This window comes from Cryptomeria japonica, unplaced genomic scaffold, assembly GCF_030272615.1.
Source record: "Cryptomeria japonica unplaced genomic scaffold, Sugi_1.0 HiC_scaffold_824, whole genome shotgun sequence".
NCBI lineage: Eukaryota > Viridiplantae > Streptophyta > Pinopsida > Cupressales > Cupressaceae > Cryptomeria > Cryptomeria japonica.
In genome coordinates, this window is record NW_026729569.1 from 26,799 (window position 1) to 42,500 (window position 15,702).

General features: G+C 59.3%; 1 non-coding gene across 1 annotated transcript; it reads right to left on the reverse strand.

The window, feature by feature from the left end:
• Nucleotides 1-2,782: 2,782 nt before the first annotated feature.
• Nucleotides 2,783-2,901, reverse strand: LOC131872869 (5S ribosomal RNA). The gene has a single exon (XR_009370940.1). It is a non-coding gene; the product is annotated as a 5S ribosomal RNA (ribosomal RNA).
• Nucleotides 2,902-15,702: the final 12,801 nt, after the last annotated feature.

The following is a 15,702-nucleotide window of genomic DNA, read 5'->3' on the forward strand; positions in this document are numbered from 1 at the left end:
TCACTATCTTTCAAAACGGAAATTTTAAAATCTCCTTTTTTTTTTGCCTTTTCTGGAAATTAGTGAAGGCAGCGCATCAAAGGTGCGCACCTCGCTGCCCACCTTGGTGTGCTCTGAGGTGCGCACCCGGGAGCGCTACGAAGTGTGCTCCAAGGTGCGGCGTGCACGTTGTCGGAGCCCGGTTTGCCCCGGGTGCGCACCTCGCCTGCACCTTGGCCGGGGTGGGCACCTTGGCTGGGTTTGCCCAGGGTGCGCTCCGAAGCGGGGTTACTGGAGCGCCCCCTCTTTTTTTGTCAGAGCGTTTGGTGGGGTTTCTCGCATTGGCTCTTCCCAGGCCCGGTTGTTGGGTGCGCTCCCACCCTGGCGCGCGCGAAGTTGGAAGTTGGGTTAATTGCCCGGGCGCGCACCTTCGCCAGGGTGGGCACCTTGGTGCGCACACCTTGGCTGGGCTGCGCACCAGGGCGGGCTCAAGATGGCACCAGCATTCCCTTTTTCTCACTATCTTTCAAAACGGAAATTTTAAAATCTCGTTTTTTTTTTGCCTTTTATGGAAATTAGTGAAGGCATCGCATCAAAGGTGCGCACCTCGCTGCCTACCTTGGTGTGCTCCGAGGTGCCCACCACGGTGCGCAACGCCGGTGCGAACCCGGGAGCGCCCCGATGTGTGCTCCAAGGTGCGGCGTGCACGAAGTCGGACCCCGGTTTGCCCCGGGTGCGCACCTCGCGTGCACCTTGGTGCGCACACCTTGGCTGGGTTGCGCGGCCTGGTGGGCACCATGGTGCGCACCAAGGAGCGCTCCGAAGTGTGCTCCAAGGTGCGGCGTGCACGAAGTCGGAGCCCGGTTTGCCCCGGGTACGCACCTCGCGTGCACCTTCGCCGGGGTGGGCACCTCGGCTGGGTTGCGCGCCCTGGTGCGCACCAAGGAGCGCTCCGAAGTGTGCTCCAAGGTGCGGCGTGCACGAAGTCGGAGCCCGGTTTGCCCCGGGTGCGCACCTTCGCCGCGGTGCGCACCATGGCGTGCACGAAGTCGGAGCCCGGTTTGCCCCGGGTGCGCACCTCGCGTGCACCTTCGGCGGGGTTGCGCGCCCTGGTGGGCACCATGGTGCGCACCAAGGAGCGCTCCGAAGTGTGCTCCAAGGTGCGGCGTGCACGAAGTCGGAGCCCGGTTTGCCCCGGGTGCGCACCTCGCGTGCACCTTCGGCGGGGTTGCGCGCCCTGGTGGGCACCATGGTGCGCACCAAGGAGCGCTCCGAAGTGTGCTCCAAGGTGCGGCGTGCACGAAGTCGGAGCCCGGTTTGCCCCGGGTGCGCACCTCGCGTGCACCTTCGCCGCGGTGGGCACCATGGCGTGCACGAAGTCGGAGCCCGGTTTGCCCCGGGTGCGCACCTCGCGTGCACCTTCGCCGGGGTGGGCACCTCGGCTGGGTTGCGCGCCCTGGTGCGCACCAAGGAGCGCTCCGAAGTGTGCTCCAAGGTGCGGCGTGCACGAAGTCGGAGCCCGGTTTGCCCCGGGTGCGCACCTCGCGTGCACCTTCGCCAGGGTGGGCACCTCGGTGCGCACACCTTCTCAATGTTTTCTTGCCTTTTCTGGAAATTGGTGAAGGCAGCGCATCAAAGGTGCGCACCTCGGTGTGCTCCGAGGTGCGAACCCGAGAGCGCTCCGAGGTGCCCACGAAGTCGAAAGTCGGGTTAATTGCATTGTTTTCCCCGGGTGCGCTCCGAGGTGCGCAACATCGGCGCGCACCAAGGAGGGCTCCGAAGTGTGCTCCAAGGTGCGCACGATGGCGTGCACCTCTGGTGCGCACGATTCGGAGCTCGGTTTGACCGGGGTGCGCACACCTTGGCTGGGTTGCGCACCTTTTGTGCGCTCCAAGGTGCGCACGAAGTCGGAGCTCGGTTTGCCCCGGGTGCGCACCTTCGCCAGGGTGCGCACCTTGATGCGCACGCCTTGGCTGGGCTGCGCACCTTGGTGGGCGCCATGGTGCGCACCTTTCGTGCGCTCCAAGGTGCGCACGAAGTCGGAGCTCGGTTTGCCCCGGGTGCGCACCTTGGTGGGCGCCATGGTGCACTCCGAGGTGCCCAAGATTGGTGCGCACCAAGGAGCGCTCCGAAGTGCGCTCCAAGGTGCGCGCGAAGTCGAAAGTTGGGTTAATTGTCCGGTTTGCCTCGGGTGCGCACCTTGCGTGCACCTTCGCCAGGGTGGGCGCCTTGGTGCGCACACCTTGGCTGGGCTGCGCACACCTTGGCACCCGCGTTTCCTTCATTTTAAATTTTTTTTTTTTACAATCTCTCAAGTGGGAAATTCTATAATCTCAACTTTTTTTGCCTTTTCAGGAAACTTTTGAATGGAGCGCATCATTGGTGCGCTCCGAAGTGTGCTCCAAAGCTCTCTCCAGCTGCGTGCACCTGCCCCGGCCGCGCACCCGGCCCCGCCCAGCTTCGCTCACCTGTCCCGGGCGTCTGGTGCGGAACCTTAGAGTAAGAAACATCACCGTGCACCTTGGCCAACGTGCGCGACTCGACCGAGCGCGCACTGGCCGAGGTGCACACCGATTTCACCTGGGTGCGCGCGCAGCACCTCGGGCGCACCGGGGTGCGCGCACAACGCCCGGGTTGCACCGTGGCCTGTGTGCTCGGGGCGCCTCGGGTGCGCGCTCGGTGTCGCCCCCGCGCGCGCGGTAGTGCGGGCAGCGCACCCCGGCCCGGCCCGGCCCCGACGAGAACGCAAACGGGCAAAAGGTTTATTCAAATAGCATTGCGACGCCCGGCGAAAAACTAAAAAAGGGTGCAACACCGGGACTTCCCGGGAGGTCACCCATCCCAGTACTACTCCGGCCCAAGCGCGCTTAACTGCGGAGTTCTGATGGGATCCGGTGCACTAATGCTGGTATGATCGCACCCGTTATGAGCTTGTCGCAGTGTGTACTTAGCAAACCGCGACCCACGTGCGAATCCACCCCGGCCACCCACCCCCGTCGAGGTGCACACCCTCCCTCGCGAAGTGCGCCCCGTTCGCCAAGTGTGAGCCCTGCCCGGGTGCGCGCACCTTGCTAGGGCGTCGGGTGTGCACCCGGCCCGGCCTACGTGCGTGCACCTGGAGGGGGCGTCGTGTGCGTGCAGTGTCCCGTCTGCAACGCGGTGCCCACACACCACCTCGGGCGCAACGACCTGCGCTCACATGTGGGCCGAGTGCACCTTGGTGCATGTTCGGGGCGCCTCGGGTGCACGCTCGATCTTGCCCCGGTGCACCAAGGCGCTCGGTTTGCCCCGGGTGCGCACTTGGTGCAAGGTGGGCACCCAAAATAGGGATCAAGCACCAAAACACAAGTTTCGGGATGCAAAATGGGACCCAAGGACCACAAATGCGTTCCAAGACCCATGATGGGTCCACGAGAACAAAAATGTGTTCCGAGACTTAATAAACAAATATTGGGTTTTAGGAGAAGAAACATGCTCTGATGCCCAAAACGAGAATCGACCCCGAAAAGGCCACAGGCCAAAAGTGGGATGCGAGACAAAAAAAAATGGGACCCGAGGACCAAAATTGGGTTCCCAGGTCGAAGACAGGGCAACCGGACAAGAAACGACCTCTAAGGCTCGAAATGAGTCCCGACGACTAAAACTTGACAAGAAGCACCCATCAGGCACCCAACTCGACACCCATGGGATGCCGACCCACCCGGGCTTCCACCTAGCACACCTTGGCACCCACCCACCCTCGCACCCAACCTCGCACCCAACTTAGCACCTTTGAACCCACATTGGCACTCACCCTGACCCTGGCACCTTGGAACCCACATTGGCACTCACCTTGACCCTGGCACCCACCTTTGCACTCACCTTGGGACCCACCCTGGCTCCCACCTCGGCACCCACCCAGACACCCACCTTGGTTCCTTGGCACCCACCTTGGATCCTTGGCACCCACCCCGACACCCACCTTGGCACGCAACTTGGCTACTTGCCACCCACCTTGGCTCCTTGACGCCCACCCCGACAACCACCCCGTGACCTACCCTGGCTAGGGTTGGTGCACACCCACCCTGGTGCCCACCTTGGCACCCACCCTATGACCCACCTTGGCACGCACCTTAGTACCCACCCCGTTACCCACCCTAGGACCCACCCCGTGACCCACCTTGGCCAGGGTGGGTGCACCCACCCTGGTGCCCACCTTGGCACCCACCCATCCTAGCACCCAGCCTGTGACCGGGCTTGGAACCCAACCTTGCACCCGCACCCGTCTTGGCCAGTGTGGGTGCGCACCCATCCTGGCACCCACGTTGTGACACACCCTTTAACCCACGCACCCTAGCACCCACGTTGGCACCCACCTTGGAACCCAACCTAGCAACTTGGCACCCACCCCGTGACCCACCTTGGCATCCACCATAGCAGTCGCCGACTTGGCACCCACCTCGGCACCCACCTTGACACTTGTGGACCCACCTTGCCACTCACCCTAGCATCGACCCATCCTAGCACCCACCCTGGCACCTTTGCACCCTAGCACTCACCCATCCTAGCACCTAACCTGTGACCCACCTTGACACTCACCCTCGCACCCACCTTGGAACCCAACCTAGCACCCACCCACCCTGACACCAACCCTAGCACCTACCCACCCTTGCACCCACCCTGTGACCCATCTTGGCACCCACCCATCCTACCACTCAACCTATCACCCACCTTCTCACCCACCTTGGCATCCACCTTAGCACCCACCCACACTGGCACCTTGGCACCCACCTCGGGCAAGGTGGGTGCACACCCACCCTGGCACCCAATTTAGAACCCACCGAGCATGTTACCCACCTTGGCACCCACATTGCAGCCCACCCTAGTACCCACCCTATGACCCACATTGGCATCCACACCCTAGCACCCAGGCACCTCGACACCCGCCTTGACACCCACCCTAGCACTGAACCTGTGACCCACCTTGGAACTCACCCTAGAACCCACCCACCCTGTGAACCACCTTGGCATCCACCTTAGCACCCACCCACCTTGGCACCCACTCTAGCACTCACCCATCCTAACACCCAACTTGTTACCCACCTTGGCACCCGCCCTCGCGTCCACCTTGAAACCCACCCTAGCACCCACCCACGCAGGAGCCCACCTTGGCACCCAACCTAACACCCACGCATCCTGGCACCCAACTTGTGACCCACCTTGGAACCCACCCTAGTACCCACCTTTGAACCCACTATATCACCAACCCACCTTGGCACCCACCCTATGACCCTCTTTGGAATCCACCCTAGCACGCACCCACCCTGGCACCCACCATGGAGCGCACCCTAGCACCCACCCACCTCGGCACGCACCTCAACACCCACCTTGGTGTGCGCACTGCGCCAACCTCTCAAAGACCCTATGTGGTGCGCTCCAAAGTGTACACCTTTGGTGCGCTCCAAGGTGCGCACCTTTGGTGCACACCGAGGTGCACACCAAAGTGTGCACCGAGGTGAGCACCAAAGTGCACTCCAGGGTGCACACCAAGGCGTGCACCTTTGGTGCGGTCAATGCAAACGAATTCGGAAGTTGGGGTCGATGTCCTAATCGCTGCTGCAGACTACACGTATGAGAATCGGACAAATAGCTTTATATAGGGGAGGTGTTGCGTTTGATGGGTCGACTCCCCTGGTTGTGTGCACTGCACCAACTTCAAAGACCCTGTCTTGTTTAAGAAGTCAAAAGTTGGGGTGGATGTCCTAATCATTGCTGCAGTCTACGCATGTATGAGAATCAGACAAATAGCTTATATAGGGGAGGTGTTGCATTCGGTGGGTTGACTCCCCTGGTTGTGCGCACTGCGCCAACCTCAAAGACCCCGCATAGCAGAAGAAGTCGGAAGTCGGATTTTGGTGAGCACCAAGGCGTGCACCTTTGGTGCGGTCAACGCAGACGAATTCAGAAGTTGGGGTGGATGTCCTAATCGTTGTTGCAGGCTACACATGTATGAGAATCAGACAAATAGCTTATATAGGGGAGGTGTTGGGTTTGATGGGTCAACTCCCTTGGTTGTGCGCATTACGCCAACCTCAAAGACCTTGTTTTCGTTAAGAAGTCAAAAGTTGGGGTCAATGTCCTAATGGCTCCTGCAGGCTACACATGTATGAGAATCGGACAAATAGCTTATATAGGGGAGGTGTTGGGTTTGATGGGTCGACTCCCCTGGTTGTGCGCATTACGTCAACCTCAAAGACCTTGTTTTCGTTAAGAAGTCAAAAGTTGGGGTCGATGTCCTAATTGCTCCTGTAGACTACACATGTATGAGAATCAGACAAATAGCTTATATAGGGGAGGTGTTGGGTTTGATGGGTTGACTCCCCTAGTTGTTCGCATTACACCAACCTCAAAGACCTTGTTTTCGTTTAGAAGCCGAAAGTTGGGGTCGATGTCCTAATTGCTCCTGCAGGCTACGCATGTATGAGAATCAGACAAATAGCTTATATAGGGGAGGTGTTGGGTTTGATGGGTCGACTCCCCTGGTTGTGCGCATTGCGCCAACCTCAAAGACCCTGCATTGCGGATGAAGTCGAAAGTCAGAGTTTGGTGTGCTACAAGGTGTGGTCGAAGGTGCTCACCTAGGTGTGCACCTTTGGAGCACAGGAAAAGTGCCCTCCAAAAGTGCGCACCTTTGGAGTGCACAAAAGTGCCCTCCAAAAGTGCGCACCTTTGGAGCGCAGAAAAGTGCCCTCCAAAAAGTGCCCTCCAAAAGTGCGCACCTTTGGAGCGCAGAAAAGTGCCCTCCAAAAAGTGCCCTCCAAAAGTGCGCACCTTTGGAGCGCAGAAAAGTGCCCTCCAAAAAGTGCCCTCCAAAAGTGCGCACCTTTGGAGCGCAGAAAAGTGCCCTCCAAAAGTGCGCACCTTTGGAGCGCAGAAAAGTGCCCTCCAAAAAGTGCCCTCCAAAAGTGCGCACCTTTGGAGCGCAGAAAAGTGCCCTCCAAAAAGTGCCCTCCAAAAGTGCGCACCTTTGGAGCGCAGAAAAGTGCCCTCCAAAAAGTGCCCTCCAAAAGTGCGCACCTTTGGAGCGCAGAAAAGTGCCCTCCAAAAAGTGCCCTCCAAAAGTGCGCACCTTTGGAGCGCAGAAAAGTGCCCTCCAAAAAGTGCCCTCCAAAAGTGCGCACCTTTGGAGCGCAGAAAAGTGCCCTCCAAAAGTGCGCACCTTTGGAGCGCACAAAAGTGCCCTCCAAAAGTGCGCACTTTTGGTGCGCACCAAGGCGCTGGTTCGGTCGTTGCAGGCGAGTTCGGAAGTTGGGGTCGATGTCCTGAGCGGAGGTGCAAACTACACAGGTGTCGGAATCGGACAAATAGCTTATATAGGGGAGGTGTATGCTTCGATGGGTCGACTCCCCAGGTTGAGCGCACCGCGCCAACCTCAAAGACCCTACGGTATGGATGAAGTCGGAAGTTGGGTCCGATGACCAATTCGATTAGTAGGTATGCTCATGAGGTCGGAATTTGGGTCCGATGACCTGCCATGTGCAGGAAGGCGAATGTTGACACTGTGCGTTGCAAGGTGCACACCAAGGCGCTGGTGCGGTCTTTTTAGTCGAGTTCGGAAGTTGGGGTCGATGTCCTGATCGGAGGTGCAAGCTACACAGGTGTGGGAATCGGACAAATAGCTTATATAGGGGAGGTGTATGCTTCGTTGGGTCGACTCCCCGGGTTGAGCGCACCGCGCCAACCTCAAAGACCCTACGGTATGGATGAAGTCGGAAGTTGGGTCCGATGACCGATTCGATATGTAGGCATACTCGCGAGGTCGGAATTTGGGTCCGATGACCTGCCACGTGCAGGAAGGCGAATGTTGGCACTGTGCGTTGCAAGGTGCGCACCAAGGCGCTGGTTCGGTCGTTGGAGGCGAGTTCGGAAGTTGGGGTCGATGTCTTGATCGGAGGTGCAAACTACACAGGTGTGGGAATCGGACAAATAGCTTATATAGGGGAGGTGTATGCTTCGTTGGGTCGACTCCCCGGGTTGAGCGCACCGCGCCAACCTCAAAGACCCTACGGTATGGATGAAGTCGGAAGTTGGGTCCGATGACCGATTCGATATGTAGGCATACTCGCGAGGTCGGAATTTGGGTCCGATGACCTGCCATGTGCAGGAAGGCGAATGTTGGGACTGTGCGTCGCAAGGTGCGCACCAAGGCGCTGGTGCCGTCGTTGCAGTCGAGTTCGGAAGTTGGGGTCGATGTCCTGGTCAGAGGTGCAAACTACACAGGTGTGGGAATCGGACAAATAGCTTATATAGGGGAGGTGTATGCTTCGATGGGTCGACTCCCTGGGTTGAGCGCACCGCGCCAACCTCAAAGACCCTACAGTATGGATGAAGTCGGAAGTTGGGTCCGATGACCGATTCGATACGTAGGCATATTGGCGAGGTCTGAATTTGTGTCCGATGACCTGCCATGCGCAGGAAGGCGGAATTTGGGTCCGATGACCGAGTTGATGGCGTGCCATGCGCAGAAAGGCGGAATTTGGGTCCAATGACCGAGTTGATGTTGATGGCCCGCCATGCACAGGAAGGCGGAATTTGGGTCCGATGACCGATTTGAAGGCGTGCCATACGCAAAAAGGCGGAGTTTGGGTCCGATGACCGAGTTGATATTGATGGCCCGCCATGCGCAGGAAGGCGGAATTTGGGTCCGATGACCTGACATACGCATGGAGTCCGACTCGGGGGCCGATGTTCGATTCGATGACTTGCATTGTGGGTAAAGTCGGAAGTTGTGGTCTTTGACCCGATTCGATGACCAGACTTCGGCTGCTTGAGAATCGGACAAATAACTTATATAGGGGAGGTAGTGTTCTCGAGCATCCTCCCCCCGTGCCCGTTTATGTCGATTGATGCTGGTGCTCGACTGGTTGGAGCGCTCGGATGCAAAAATCTTGCACCAGGATTTATCGATTGTGATGGACACGGCAAGTCTCCTGATTGCTATGCAGGAGCTCATCGTGAATCTCTATGCGGCCTTGGTATGGACTCGACCTGCGGAATGGTTCGGCAATGGTAGTCGCTCCAACACGTCCTTGCAATGGCCACAGAGGTGATTCGACTAGAGCTCCAGTCTAGCTTTTGGGTTGCTTGGCGGACTGGTATAGCCGCGATCGAGTTCCGGCCATGAACGTTTTAGATAGCTCTTGGGCTTTCTGGGACGGAAGTCGGAAGTTTGGGCTGTTGTCCGATTTGATGACCATTCTTCGGATGTGTGAGAATCGGACAAATAACTTATATAGGGGACTGTGTTGTCTCACGCAGCCCCCTCCGTGCCCCTCTATCTCGACCGATGTTGGTGCTTGAAAGGGTTGGGATCGCTCGGATTTATAAACGTGCACCACCATTTGTCGAGTGTGAGGGACGCGGCAGGTCTCCTAAATGCTATGCGGGCGCTCTCTGAGAATCTCTATCCGGCCTCGACACAGACTAGTCTTGCTGAATGGTTTGGCACTGGTAGTCGATCCAACACGTCGTTGTTGTGGCCGCCTAGGCGATTCGATTCGAGCCCCCGTCTAGCTTTTGGGTTGCTTGGCGGATTTTGCCCTATCCGCAAGTGAGCTCGGTCCCTAAACGTTCGAGAAACCCGATTGCTATGCGCCGACTCTCTTTCTTGCGAGCCTCCATCTAGCTTTTGGGTCTCTACGGAACGGAAGTCGGAATCTGGGACCGTTGTTTGATTCGACGAGGCAGACTACGGTTGTGCGAGAATCGGACAAATAACTTATATAGGGGAGGTGTTGACTGGAGCATTCTCCCCCGTGCCCCTCTAACTCGACCAATGCTGGCGCTCGAACGGTGGTAGCGCTCGGATTTTCATTGAGCGCCAGCATTGGTCGATTTAGAGGGGCATGCGAGATTCCCGAATGCTATGCGAGGGCTCTAACGGAAATGTCTATTGGTTTCGGTATGGATGCAATTGCGAGTGGTTCGGCAAAGGTAGTCGTTCCGATGCGTCCATGTCGTGGCCAAATCGATAATTCGATTTGAGCCCTCGTATAGCATTTGGGTCTCTCGATGTGATTCCGCATTCCAGTCCCTTTGGGCACTGCTTGAGCCGCATCCCAGGGGGTTCCCTTCCCAATAATCTGCCTCGCAACCCGATTGCTATGCGGTGAGGCTCCTCGGCCGCCTCGGAACTATCTGTGTATCAGACGCATCGCGGGATAAGGGGTTGGCAACGGTAGTCGCCCCAAGCGCGTCCGATGCTTGGACCATTCCGAGGCGGCCCTGAAGCCTCTTCCGTCTAGCCGTTGGGTCCTTCTCGCCGCATCCCTCGCCTCGCACCCCGATTGCTATGCGGTGAGGCTCCTCGGCCGCCTCGGAACTATCTGTGTATCGGACGCGTCGCGGGATAAGGGGTTGTCACTGGTAGTCGCCCCAAGCGCGTCCGATGCTTGGACCATTCCGAGGCGGCCCTGAAGCCTCTTCCGTCTAGCCGTTGGGTCCTTCTCGCCGCATCCCTCGCCTCGCACCCCGATTGCTATGCGGTGAGGCTCCTCGGCCGCCTCGGAACTATCTGTGTATCGGACGCGTCGCGGGATAAGGGGTTGTCATTGGTAGTCGCCCCAAGCGCGTCCGATGCTTGGACCATTCCGAGGCGGCCCTGAAGCCTCTTCCGTCTAGCCGTTGGGTCCTTCTCGCCGCATCCCTCGCCTCGCACCCCGATTGCTATGCGGTGAGGCTCCTCGGCCGCCTCGGAACTATCTGTGTATCGGACGCGTCGCGGGATAAGGGGTTGTCACTGGTAGTCGCCCCAAGCGCGTCCGATGCTTGGACCATTCCGAGGCGGCCCTGAAGCCTCTTCCGTCTAGCCGTTGGGTCCTTCTCGCCGCATCCCTCGCCTCGCACCCCGATTGCTATGCGGTGAGGCTCCTCGGCCGCCTCGGAACTATCTGTGTATCGGACGCGTCGCGGGATAAGGGGTTGTCACTGGTAGTCGCCCCAAGCGCGTTCGATGCTTGGACCATTCCGAGGCGGCCCTGAAGCCTCTTCCGTCTAGCCGTTGGGTCCTTCTCGCCGCATCCCTCGCCTCGCACCCCGATTGCTATGCGGTGAGGCTCCTCGGCCGCCTTGGAACTATCTGTGTATCGGACGCGTCGCGGGATAAGGGGTTGTCACTGGTAGTCGCCCCAAGCGCGTCCGATGCTTAGACCATTCCGAGGCGGACCCGAAGCCTCTTCCGTCTAGCCGTTGGGTCCTTCTCGCCGCATCCTTCGCCTCGCACCCCGATTGCTATGCGGTGAGGCACCTCGGCCGCCTCGGAACTATCTGTGTATCGGACGCGTCGCGGGATAAGGGGTTGTCACTGGTAGTCGCCCCAAGCGCGTCCGATGCTTGGACCATTCCGAGGCGGACCCGAAGCCTCTTCCGTCTAGCCGTTGGGTCCTTCTCGCCGCATCCCTCGCCTCGCACCCCGATTGCTATGCGGTGAGGCTCCTCGGCCGCCTTGGAACTATCTGTGTATCGGACGCGTCGCGGGATAAGGGGTTGTCACTGGTAGTCGCCCCAAGCGCGTCCGATGCTTGGACCATTCCGAGGCGGACCCGAAGCCTCTTCCGTCTAGCCGTTGGGTCCTTCTCGCCGCATCCCTCGCCTCGCACCCCGATTGCTATGCGGTGAGGCTCCTCGGCCGCCTTGGAACTATCTGTGTATCGGACGCGTCGCGGGATAAGGGGTTGTCACTGGTAGTCGCCCCAAGCGCGTCCGATGCTTGGACCATTCCGAGGCGGACCCGAAGCCTCTTCCGTCTAGCCGTTGGGTCCTTCTCGCCGCATCCCTCGCCTCGCACCCCGATTGCTATGCGGTGAGGCTCCTCGGCCGCCTTGGAACTATCTGTGTATCGGACGCGTCGCGGGATAAGGGGTTGTCACTGGTAGTCGCCCCAAGCGCGTCCGATGCTTGGACCATTCCGAGGCGGCCCCGAAGCCTCTTCCGTGTAGCCGTTGGGTCCTTCTCGCCGCATCCCTCGCCTCGCACCCCGATTGCTATGCGGTGAGGCTCCTCGGCCGCCTTGGAACTATCTGTGTATCGGACGCGTCGCGGGATAAGGGGTTGTCACTGGTAGTCGCCCCAAGCGCGTCCGATGCTTGGACCATTCCGAGGCGGCCCCGAAGCCTCTTCCGTGTAGCCGTTGGGTCCTTCTCGCCGCATCCCTCGCCTCGCACCCCGATTGCTATGCGGTGAGGCTCCTCGGCCGCCTTGGAACTATCTGTGTATCGGACGCGTCGCGGGATAAGGGGTTGTCACTGGTAGTCGCCCCAAGCGCGTCCGATGCTTGGACCATTCCGAGGCGGACCTGAAGCCTCTTCCCTCTAGCCGTTGGGGCTTTCTCGCCGCATCCCTCGCCTCGCACCCTGATTGCTATGCTGTGAGGCTCCTCGGCCGCCTTGGAACTATCTGTGTATCGGACGCATCGCGGGATAAGGGGTTGGCAGTGGTAGTCGCCCCAAGCGCATCCGATGCTTGGACCATTCCGAGGCGGCCCTGCAGCCTCTTCCGTCTAGCCGTTGGGGCCATCTCGCCGCATCCCCCACCTCGCACCACGATTGCTATGCGGTGAGGCTCCTTGGCCGCCTCGGAACTATCTGTGTATCGGACGCATCGCGGGATAAGGGGTTGTCACTGGTAGTCGCCCCAAGCGCGTCCGATGCTTGGACTATTCCGAGGCGGCCCTGCAGCCTCTTCCGTCTAGCCGTTGGGGCCATCTCGCTGCATCCCCCACCTCCTCGGCCGCCTCGGAACTATCTGTGTATCGAACGCATCGCGGGATAAGGGGTTGGCAGTGGTAGTCGCCCCAAGCGCGTCCGATGCTTGGACTATTCCGAGGCAGCCCTGCAGCCTCTTCCGTCTAGCCTTTGGGGCCATCTCGCCGCATCCCTCGCCTCGCACCCCGATTGCTATGCGGTGAGGCTCCTCGGCCGCCTGGGAACTATCTTCGTATCGGACGCATCGCGGGATAAGGGGTTGTCACTGGTAGTCGCCCCAAGCGCGTCCGATGCTTGGACTATTCCGAGGCGGCCCTGTGGCCTCTTCCGTCTAGCCGTTGGGGCCATCTCGCCGCATCCCCCACCTCGCACCCCGATTGCTATGCGGTGAGGCTCTTCGGCCGCCTTGGAACTATCTTCGTATCGGACGCATTGCGGGATAAGGGGTTGTCACTGGTAGTGGCCCCAAGCGCGTCCGATGCTTGGACTATTCCGAGGCGGCCCTGCAGCCTCTTCCGTCTAGCCGTTGGGGCCATCTCGCCGCATCCCCCACCTCGCACCCCGATTGCTATGCGGTGAGGCTCCTCGGCCGCCTTGGAACTATCTTCGTATCGGACGCATCGCGGGATAAGGGGTTGTCACTGGTAGTCGCCCCAAGCGCGTCCGATGCTTGGACTATTCCGACGCGGCCCTGTGGCCTCTTCCGTCTAGCCGTTGGGGCCATCTCGCCGCATCCCCCACCTCGCACCCCGATTGCTATGCGGTGAGGCTCCTCGGCCGCCTTGGAACCATCTTCGTATCGGACGCATCGCGGGATAGGGGGCTGTCACTGGTAGTCGCCCCAAGCGTGTCCGATGCTTGGACCATTCCTAGGCGGCCCTGAAGCCTCTTCCGTCTAGCCGTTGGGGCCTTCCCGCCCCATCCCTCGCCTCGCACCCCCGATTGCTATGCGGTGAGGCTCCTCGGCCGCCTTGGAACCATCTGTGTATCGGACGCATCGCGGGATAAGGGGTTGGCACTGGCAGTCGCCCCAAGCGCGTCCGATGCTTGGACCATTCCGAGGTGGCCCTGAAGCCTCTTCCGTCTAGCCGTTGGGGCCTTCCCGCCCCATCCCTCGCCTCGCACCCCGATTGATATGCGGTGAGGCTCCTCGGCCGCCTTGGAACTATCTGTGTATCGGACGCATCGCGGGATAAGGGGTTGGCACTGGTAGTCGTCCCAATCGCATCCGATGCTTGGACCATTCCGAGGCGGCCCTGCAGCCTCTTCCGTTTAGCCGTCGGGGCCTTCCCGCCGCATCCCTCGCCTCGCATCCCGATTCCTATGCGGTGAGTCTTCTCGGCCGCCGCGGAACTATACCTGTTATTGCTACTGCATCCTTCGGCTGGTAACCTCCTCTGCCGCCTTGGAACGTTCTCTTTGTCGGACGCGTCGCGGGATAAGGGGTTGGCACTGGTAGTCGCCCCAAGCGCGCCCGATGCATAGACCGCTCCGAGTCGACCTTGCTTTCAGCCTCTCACATGCATAGACCTCTCTGAGTCGACCCTGCAGCCTCTCACGTTTAGCCTTTGGAATCTCGCCTCACAACATGATTGCTATCCTTGATGCATCCCTTGCCTCGAGCCCTGATTGCTTTCTTGGCTGCATCCCTCCTCTCCTCACAGCCCGGTTGTCATCACTGCTTCATCCGTCGCTTCATGCATTCTGGCTGCTGGGCCCTTCCCACCGCACACCTCGATTGCTATCTCTTCTGCATCACACACCCCGATTGCTATCTCTGCTACATCCCTCGGCTCTCACTTCTGCATCCTTCGCCTCACACCTCGATTGCTATCAATGCTGCATCCGTAACCTCACACCCCGATTGCTATGCGGGGAGGCTCCTTGGCCGCCTTGGAAATTTCTGTGTGTCGGACGCACCGCGGGATAAGGGGTTGGCACTGGTAGTCGCCCCAAGTGCGCCCGATTCTTAGACCGCTTCGAGGTGACCTCGTAGCCTCTTTCGTCCAGGCTTCCTGCCTTCAACGCCCTTTTTACACCTCGATTGCTATGCGCGGGCTCGTTGGCGTCTATCACCTCTCTGCGAAGAGTGGCACGATGATTGTTGGGGTAAATCGTAGCAGTCCGATCTCTGGCCTTGGGCCATTGTGAGGGCTGATCGATTTCCTGTGCGCATCTCGTGTTCGCCCAGTAACAGACTCGACGACTTGTAATCGGTCTTGTTCCCGATTGTTCCTGGAGGTAGTCTTCGGAACTCTTGGATTTGACCTGTCACTCGAACTGTCCTCTTCCGAGGATGCTTGTGTGTGTGTGCTTGTGCCATTTCCTTGGCGGTATTAACGAGATATTAAAGAGCGGAGTGAGCGCCTCGCCCAGCTATGTTTGGGGCTCTCACTCCCTTACCCGGTGTGCGACCGCTTTGCACGTAGGTTGCGGAGCATCGCGACTCTTTCGATGTTTGGCGGTTGTCTTCCGGTGATGCGTTGGTCCCGAAGTGCACGTTACTAGCATTTCTGCCATTGTTCTCGATCTTTGGCACGTTCCTTCGTTGCAATTGGATATATATCTCCGTTTATACGCGCAGGCTTCTCCCGCCTATTCAGCGCTGTCCCACTCTCAGCACTCTCGTGGTCTCCTTGGCTTCTCTCTCCCGTGAGCGAGCTCTCTTCTCGAGTCTTTTCCATGTCCCATGGAGGTTGCCTTGCGAAATTCGGGCACACAAACGTGACCGGATAAGAGCGGAATTGCCTATGAGGAGAAGCTCACCTTAGGGAGCAGCAATGCCGAGTGTTTCGACAGAGGGTAGAGGGGGCGTTGTTTGGGCGGTTGCACAAAAGAGTGCTACGTTTGCACTGAAGGTTGCTTCTTCGTCTCCGACGAACTCTTCGAGGCAAAAAAGCTTGTTTACGGGGTCGAGGTGGGACTGTTCGTGCGAGTTGCGCCACCAAAAGTGCGTAGGGGGCATATACCTGGGAAATGGATG